Source organism: Sceloporus occidentalis, unplaced genomic scaffold (genome assembly GCF_023333645.1).
Source record: "Sceloporus occidentalis isolate IW3139 unplaced genomic scaffold, rSceOcc1.0.p SCAF_1, whole genome shotgun sequence".
NCBI classification, from domain to species: Eukaryota; Metazoa; Chordata; class Lepidosauria; order Squamata; family Phrynosomatidae; genus Sceloporus; species Sceloporus occidentalis.
The window spans coordinates 184,061,916-184,071,652 of record NW_028316981.1 but is presented as its reverse complement, the minus strand read 5'-3'; positions in this window follow the sequence as shown (position 1 = coordinate 184,071,652).

The window sequence follows — 9,737 nt, the reverse complement described above, 5'->3', positions numbered from 1 at the left end:
CAGAAGGGACACAGTGGGAAAATGACAAAGTGGAGAAAAAAGAAAAAAAGAAAAAAGGACAAGATTCTGCAGACTAGGGAAAAGCGGATCTCCTCTCCTCTCCTTCCTTTTAAAATTTTTTACCTTCTGTGCTCTCCTTCCTTCCCTTCTTTCCCCCTCTATTTCCTTTTTACCCTCTCCTTTATATGCCATGTTCAGTTCTTTGCATACAATAAACTCTCTCGTTTAAAAAAAAAGATGTACGCGTTGCCTAAGCTACTTTTGTATTTTTGAATTTACCAATATGCACCAGGAACATAACACTTCTGGACTAGTATATTTGGTATAATAAATGCTTTGTCAACAAACATCACATTAGAAATTAATACTTATTAATGCACTGAAAAATACTGAAGTCAAATATTATGAAAAGATACCAACTTGGTTTTCAACACAAGAAGCTTTCTGTGGTAGATGGAGAAGACAAGGATGGATAAAATACAAAGATCTAATAACCAAAGACACTGAAGGACATCTTCTAACAAGACAAACATCAGATCAGAAAAAGATGAAAGATTGAAATGGGAATATTTGTTATATTTTCTAATAGAAAAAAGATTTAAGGATTTCTCTGAAGATGCCAGCCACAGATGCTGGTGAAAAGCCAGGAAGAAACTCTTCTAGGACATAGCCACATAGCCTGAAAAACCCACAAAAAAACGATTTAAGGAGGACTTAACGAAAGAAGGATTTGAAATGATGCCAAATCAAACTGACAAAATACAGTGGACTGGAGGCAAAGGGAAAATATCCAAATTGTATTCCTTACTCCTAGAAAGAGATACCGAGCAGGAGCTGATTAAAAAGTTATATGATTAAATGGGCCAAGGACGTGGGACACAACACCCCCCTTGAAATGTGGGAATCTGCATGGCATAAAACACAGCTCTTTTCTGCCTCACAAGACCTTAAAGAAAATTTCATCAAAATGGCTAATCAATGGTATTTTACTCTGGATAGATTAAATAAAATCCACAAAACAGGGAAGGAAAGATGCTGGGAATGCCATAAAGAAGCTGGCATGCTGTTTTATATGTGGTGGTCATGTCCACACATCAAAGAATTCTGATCTAAAATTCATATAGCAATACAAACTAAATATTCAACATGCATTTTCTCCTGAGTTATACTTATTAAATGTTACATTGACACTTAAAAAAGAAGATGAAAGAGCTCTCTGGAGAATCATAATTTATTTAGTCAAGGCTGCGAGCTTAGCTATAGCAAAATAATAGTTCTTTCTCTCTTATTTTTATCTTTCCTTTTTCTTGTTCTCTTTGTAGTTCTTTCTCTCTTAAGGCTCTCTCATTCTTAAGTCCAGCCAATTCAACCTCTCTTTTAATCTTCCATATCTCAACACTATCAGTGATTTCAGGCATGGTGGTGTCTAAACTCTCCACAGTTTCTTCAATTATGCCTTCTTCTTGTATTCAGCTTTCCAAAGTAGGTCTTACTTTCTTGGGAGGCATATTAACAATATTTCCCTACATTTACCCAAAACTTTTACCTCAGGAAAATATTTTCTGTACTGTATTGTCTCTGGCACCTTCTCTGTGTACAGGCTATTATCTCTTACTTTACCTCAGACTTTTACCTCAGGATCACCTTATTACTTGTTTCCTTATTGATTTGGTGATTTCAAACTTTTACCTTAGAAATCACATATTTATTATTATTACTACAGCTTGTTAGTTTTCCTTTTCCACATTTAGAGAGAGTGTTACCACAAATCTTCTTTAATTAAATATCTTATTCCAGTTGCAGGATATCTTATTTCAGTCCCCTACTATACACCATCAACATTTACCTCAGGGACTGTTACAAAAACCTCTGCAACTTCAAACTGTAGTCCTCTCAGCTTCCAAACAATCCCCTACTTTATCCTAAAGCAATACTCTAGCTGACTCTCACACACCAGCATTTAATTTAATTCCTTCACTGAAACTCAATGGATTCCACACTAGATCTGCCAAGCCATACTGGATTTCTAAGATTCAGCCTGGTTTTCAACTCACACAAATTACAGACGTGGCACCAAATTTGCCAACTGTTCACACAAAAGGCCTCTTATGGGCTTTTCTTTAACCAAAAAGCCTCCTCACTTGTTCCCTTTGATCCCACCATTGGATCAGTTGATCCCACCAGTTGGTACCAATTTGTGATAAGACCTTCTTTATACATCTGAGGTGTATACTTTTATTTCTTATCCACACTCTGTGTGAGTGGTGATTTGCTTTGATGGGCACCATCTTGAGGGGGAGAGAGGCAGGCCAGCAACAACAGGCCTTGCCTGAAATAAGAAGAGCCCTCCTTCCGACCACCATCTTGAGGGGGAGAGAGGCAGGCCAGCAACAACAGGCCTTGCCTGAAATAAGAAGAGCCCTCCTTCCGACCACCATCTTGAGGGGGAGAGAGGCAGGCCAGCAACAACAGGCCTTGCCTGAAATAAGAAGAGCCCTCCTTCCGACCACCATCTTGAGGGGGAGAGAGGCAGGCCAGCAACAACAGGCCTTGCCTGAAATAAGAAGAGCCCTCCTTCCGACCACCATCTTGAGGGGGAGAGAGGCAGGCCAGCGACAACAGGCCTCGCCTGAAAAGACAAAGAGCCCTCCTTCCGACCACCATCTTGAGGGGGAGAGAGGCAGGCCAGCGACAACAGGCCTCGCCTGAAAAGACAAAGAGCCCTCCTTCCGACCACCATCTTGAGGGGGAGAGAGGCAGGCCAGCGACAACAGGCCTCGCCTGAAAAGACAAAGAGCCCTCCTTCCGACCACCATCTTGAGGGGGAGAGAGGCAAGCCGGCGGCAACAAGCCTCAACTGCTGGCTTTGATTGCTTTGTACATGGTTTTTGAGGATTTTTGTTGAATTGTATGAGATCGCTGATGTCACTGTTGATGTATTGCTTTGTGCTATAGCATGTGACATGTAGCTTGTATGTTGTGAACCACTTTGATCTGGAGGAAAAGCGGTATACAAATAAAATTATTATTATTATTATTATTATTATTATTATTATTATTATTAAATAAAACTACATTTGATCCCACCACTGGATCTTTTGATCCCACCAGTTGGTACCAATTTGTGACAGGATCTTCTTTATACACCTGAGGTATATACTTTTACCTCTTATCCACTGCTTTTACTCTTCTAACACAATGCCTAAGTGTATAAGGGCTAGGATCCAAAGTGTCTTCCCTAAACCAATTAAATGCCTTAGGTAGCATGCTTACCTTTGTTTATAGTGTATACAATTCACTCACACACATCTGTTATAAAAACTAAACAGTAACTTTATTAAATAGCATTAAGTAAAGCAGTATCTTAGGTAGGTTCTATCAAACTGAGTGTAGTTACATTAACATTAAAATTGCAGGCTTATCACAGTCCCTTCTGGACTTTCTTAGGTGAACTCCCTCTGCTATCAGAATACCTATCTGTCTCTCACTGACACCTGGGGTTATTCAGACATTTGTGTGTGTGTGTTTAGTGTGACTGTGTGAATATTCCCACTCACACATTCTGGTTTTGTTGTTCACACTATTTTTTAATTGGAAAAACATCTGTGCTCATCTCTGCAAGTTCAGACATGTCAGCACTGTGAAAAAGGATGGAGTCGATGATGCAAATGCATTCAAAACACTTTCAAGGCATGCAGTTTTATTCCAGTTTATCTTGGGTCTACTATTCACATTGGTTATACAGACAGCTGATGATGTGACTCTTAGGAAAACTCATTATTCCCAGTTAAGATTATTCCCAGTTAAGTGAGTTTTTTGATAGCCTTCCACCCCCCACCCCCCAAAAAACTTTATTGGGTGCATTAAAAATGCATGTGAACAACAAAGATTCAACGCAGTCAGGTTTTGTATCTGACTCACACTGAAGAACCTCTCTCAGGCTGAAATTAGGGTTCTGTAGGGCTGGGTGTCTGCACATGCCAAGCCCTACTATTGGCATACGGGCACCATGATTGCGCGCACCCGTCCATATGGGGCATGCAATGACGACATCTGCGTGGCACAGCGCCCAAACTGGGACCCCTTCTGGGACTAGACTGAGCCCCCTTCTGGGCCCATAACCCCCCCCCCCCCCCAAATGTGGGGTGTTTAGTTTCCCAGGGTGTTAACTGTTTTAAAGGTAAACTAAAATATGCAGGTATGAAAATTAAACTTCTTAGACTTCAGCTTTCATCAACAGAGCAGCAAAAAATGTGGCTCAGACTATATTTTAATATGCTTTCCTAAAGAATAAAGACTAACTCAAAAATGACCAAGATATAGTTTGTGGGTTAAAAAACAAACAATAATGGCTTTAATAAATATATGTGTATCAAAACTAAAACTTAATGTAACTGGGAGTTAATACAGCAGGAAGGATGCTGTTAACCTCACTCAGAGGAGAACTGACTACAGACTGCAGTTACTGACTGCTTACTGGCAGTTTAGAATGTTCAGAGCATCCATTAAACTGCCACTAGAATGATAGAGGGAGAAGGCATGAAGTCCCTGTCTAAATAAAGAGGAACAGGAGAATGCCATCATAAATTTTCCAACCGTTTCCCTTGTAATGGGGATGGTACCTTTTGAGTGATACCAATGACTGTGTAACACATAGAGTGACTCTTTTTGCCGTGGCTGCAAAAAAGATTAGAGAGTTAAATAAAATTGCCATGAATTGCCTTGGAGACGCCCAGTATTAATTATATTCTATGATTATATAGTATATGTTTAATAATATCCAGTAAAGATGTCTCTTTTTCCTTTTGTCATTTTTAACAGTTAACTATTCTAACTGCACACTAAATGTTGGGACATTTTTTGTCCTTTGTCTTTTGTTTTAAATGTTTTATGCTTTTTGATAAGCTCATTTTGTCATGGCCTTTGGCTAGTACAATAAACGTTAACTTGACTTGACATTGCATAGGATGTGCTGCACATGGGAACAGCACCACTATCATTTATTTGATGCCTGCTTTAACATCCTTTTCATTCTTCTTTGGATCTGTCACCAGGACAGAGGATGCCATTATATTGTCAGTAATTAAACTCCTGACCTTTCACACTCTACCTTAGTGATGTGTTATCTTGAAATGCTTAATGCCTTTGTCTCTCTAGGCAAGCCAATTCATCCAGGAGGTGAATCCAGGGATTTCATCTTTGTTACACACCTGAAACCTGCTTGGATCTGAGGAGAACAAACATCAAACTAAACCGTTTCATCCATCATGAGCCTGACACATCTCTTGATACATCAGCTTCTATGCTGTCTGCTATGTTTGACTTGGACTTCCACTTATGAAGATAATATGTTAATTAAGATGTCCCATTAGATAAAGCTTCGACTTTTGGGCAATGTACTCAAATACCCAGGCAGACTGAGCTAGGATTGTCCTATAATGTCATACCTCTCACAGCAGCAAATGTGACCTATCATGATCCTGGTGTTCATCAAGATCCTGAATCTTGGAACAGGACATGGGCCTCATATGCCCCCAATTCTCTTAACCATTACATCTCAGTTGCCAGAACCAGAGGTCATATTTGCTTTGTACAATCTACCAGAGATCAAAAGGGCTTCATGGGAAAGAGGGTTTGTGACATGTACACTGAAAGGATATCTTATAGTTATTATCCAGACTTAAAAAATAAAACTAACTGCATCTCTCATATATGGCAAGCAGGTCCCACAGTAATCATCCACCTGGGCTCAGCTCCAGATTGGGACCCTGAGATCCTCACTGTTTTCAGCAAAGACAAAAACAATAGTCACAAGGGTAATACACAATTTCCAGACAGATATGGGAACTTCCCTATGCCTGTCTTTCCAAAATAACACCACTAACACAAAAAAATCATTACACAATGCCAGAAGAGGGATGGTCCAATCCTTGGCTGGATCCCCAGCAATACACAACAACTCCTATGTCTTATGGCACCCACTGCATATGTGGAAACAAGGCTTATGACAGACTCCTGGAAAAATGGTATGGTAGCTGTTACTTGGCTTGGCTGGCCCCACCAGTGGCACTACTAAAGACTTTGCCACATGATGTTCCTATTGAAAACATTCAGCACCATAAGCACAACTTCCTTACTAAAAACTGGAATCAAGGTGGGCTAGGCTGCGGAGTGTAAAAGGAGCTGTCATCAGGCTGCAGGGACTACTAGAGACTTTAGCCAAAGAGATAGCTGATATTGTTCAAGGAATAGCTAAAGAAACAAAACAACTTTGATAAATGACCCTACAAAACCGAATGGCATTAGACATAATTTTGGCTGTAAAAGGGGATATGTGTGTGGGCTGATCCACAACAGCTGTTGTGTATTTGTACATACAATGTCACATAGGACAGGGCAGAACACTTACAGATGATTGCCAAGCAACACAATCTGGATGCAGCCCCCAGTGATTGGATTGATCGAGCGTGGCAGTTTTTAACCCCTTGGTTGCCTGATTTAAACTGGATAAAACAATGTTTTCTAGTCGGAGTTATCATGGTAGCTCTATTTGGAAGGGGGTGTCCCTTGATAACTTTGGGCCCGAGAAGGATAACTTTGGGCCCGAACAGACAGGCCAAAATAAAGCTGCTTTGGGTCATTTTGGAGGTATGGTGTTTAAATGATATAGGCATCTCAAGAGGCCAGAACCTGTGCCAAAGCTGCGCTCCAGGCCTTAGGACTGGACCGTGGCTTTGGCATGGCTTCTGGCCTCTTAGGATGCATGCATCATTTAAATAGCATACCTCTAAAGTGACCCATAGCTAGGGTTGCCATAAGTCAGGACCTCCAAACCGGGACAAATGTAGGACAAATGTAGGACAAAATTTTCTGATGGAGGGCACATTTTTTAAAATGGAGGACATGCAAAAAATTGATGATTTTTTTTTTAAAAAAATCATATAAATGTATGTTTCTTAGGCATGATCAAAATGGAGGACATTTGGCATTATTCCTAGACAGATGCCAGAAATGTGCTTCCCTTTCTGGCCAAAAACCAGAAGAGGAGGAAGAGTGGAAGAAGCAGAGGAGGAGGAAGAGGAGAAGAAGAAAAGGAGGAAGAAGAGGAGGAGGAAGAGGAGAAAAGGAGGAGGAGGAAGAAGAGGAAGTAGAGAAGAAGAAAAAAGGGAGGAAGAGGGGAAGGATGAGGTGGAGAAGAAGAGGAGGAGGGAGAAGATGAAGAAGAAGGGGGGAGGGGGAGGAGGAGGAGGACAGGAGGAAGAAGAAGAAGAAGAAGAGGAGGAAGAAGAGGAAGAAGAGGAGGAGGAGAGGAGGCAGAAGAAGAGGAGGAGGAGAAAGAAGAGGAAAGGCTCTTTCCCCTGCCTAGTTGCCTCGCTCGCCGGCGGAGGAGGCGACAAGGCAGTGGAAAAGGGCCCTGCTGAGGCCAGACCCTTTCCCGCTGCCTGGCCGCGTCCCTGGCTGGCGGAGGAGGCGGCAAGGCAGCGGAAAAGGGCCCCGCCGAGGCGAGGCTCCTTTCCCTGCCTGGCGTCCATCGCGGGAGGGATCCCGGGGGCAGGGCCAAACCGGGGCGGGACCGTGCGGACCCGCCCCAAACTGGGAAAGTCCCACCCCCCGGCGGGATATGGCAACCCTACCCATAGCAGCTTTATTTTGGCCTGTCTTTTTGGGCCCTTTCTTTCCACACAGATTCAGGATCGAGCTGCAGTCCACATACACTAAGGGGTGTCATGGTGGGAGCTAATATCTCAGCTCCTGCTTATAGAAGCAGGCCTATTCAGCCAAGCTTCTTTTCAGATGTTTTGTCTGGAGGCCTCTAGGCAGAGACAAGATTTGGGAGAAGCAACCCTGTGTGATATCTTCCTAAGCCTGATCTTGAACCAACCTTGAAAGCTGCACATAAATCAGACCAGAAGAGACAGTTAAGAGGTGCAATAATAGCCCTGTTTATGTATTTGAAGGGGTGTCATATTGAGGATCGAACAAGTCCAACTCCCTGCCATGCAGGAACTCACAATCAGTGCACCCCCAACAGATGGCCATCCATCCTTTGTTTAAAAACCTCCAGGTCTTCCACTGTTGAACAGCTTTTACTGCCATGAAGTTTTCCCTAATGTTTCGGTGGAATCTCTTTCTCTCTAGTTTGAATCCATTGCTCCAGGTTATTTTCTCTGGAGCAGCAAAAAACAAGCTTGTCCTATTCTCAATGCGATATTCCTTCAAATATTTAAACAGGGCTATCATATCACCTCTTAACCATCTCTTCTCCAGGCTAAACCTACCCAGCTCTCTAAGTTGCTTTTCATAAGGCATGCTTTCCAGATCTTTCACCATTTTGGTCACCCTCTTTTGGACACGAACCAGCGTTTCAATATCCTGTTTGATTTTTGGTGCCCAGAACTGGACGCAGTATTATTCCAGGTGAAGCCAGACCAAAGCAGAATAGAGTGGTACTATTACGTTCCTTGATCTAGAAACTATTCTTATTGATGGAGCCTAGAATCACATTGGCCTTTTTAGCTGCCACATCACACTGCTGACTTATTTTCAGCTTGTGGTCTATTGGGACTCCTAGGGGTCATTCCCACTACAATTTGCAGCGAATCGTTATTCAGGGTATATGACCCTCGTTTCCACTTGAAAATGCTTCCGATCCACATTGGATTTATTCCAGTTAGAATAAAGTAGAGCAAATGCAAAAAACTGGGGTTTTCCTGGTAGTAGGTTTTTAGCGGTTCTTTTCAGAAGAATTGATTCTGAAGCGTGTCCAATAAGTGGGAATGCCAGATCAGAATCGATTCATTCTCAGGGGCGGGACAAATGGCAGAGGGGTGTATACCATCCCTCCCCAGAAATGTCACACACACACACACCCAGTGCTGCCTTGTGTGTGTGTGTGTGTGTGTGTGTGTGTGTGTTTAAATAAAAAACCCGATAGATTGGTAAAGTAACTACTTGGAAAGACAAGTATTTGCTAAACCTCTTTATCAATTTTTTTGATTAATTTTATTTTTAAAAAACGATCAAATGTGTCCCCTGTCCTCCTCCTCCTGGGTTCCCCAGCCTTTTCTTTGTCCTTCCTGGCCTTGGCTCTTCCCTCCCCGGCCTTGGCTTTGCCTCATAATATTTGGGGGAGGAAGACATGAGGTTTTTTTGGGGGGGGGGGTCTCAGGTGGGAACGTGGGGCACTCTCCCATATTGGAAGGCCACACAAACACACAGAAACACACAAGCAACACATACAAAAAAAAAAACACACACACGGAAGGACCACCCTAAGGCGAACCTATCCTGGGGTTTTCTGGCCAGGTTTGTTTAAAGGGGGTGATCTGCTCTTGCCTTCCCCCATGGCTGAGAGAGAATGACTCGTCCAAGGTCAACCCAAAGGATTTCTGTGGCTGAGCGGAGATTGGAAGCCTGCATCTCCAGAGTAGGAGTCCAGCGCTCAAACCACTAGACCAGGCTGCCTCTCCCTCGTTCCTTCCAATCAGGCAGCCAAGGAGAGGTCCAATGTTGTCCGCCCCATGAGCTTTGAGCCCCATGAACTTGGATCCACCTTTGATCTCCATGCAAAGGCAGAAAGAGACTCCCAGCGCTGTGTCTTCCTCTTTCTCTTCTTCCTCCCACTTCCTCACCTTCTTCCTTCTCCTCTTCCTACACCCCCTTTTCCCTCCTCTTTGCCCTCTTCCCTTTCTTCTTCCTCCTCTTCCTTCTCCTCCACCCTTCCTTCCTCCCCACAG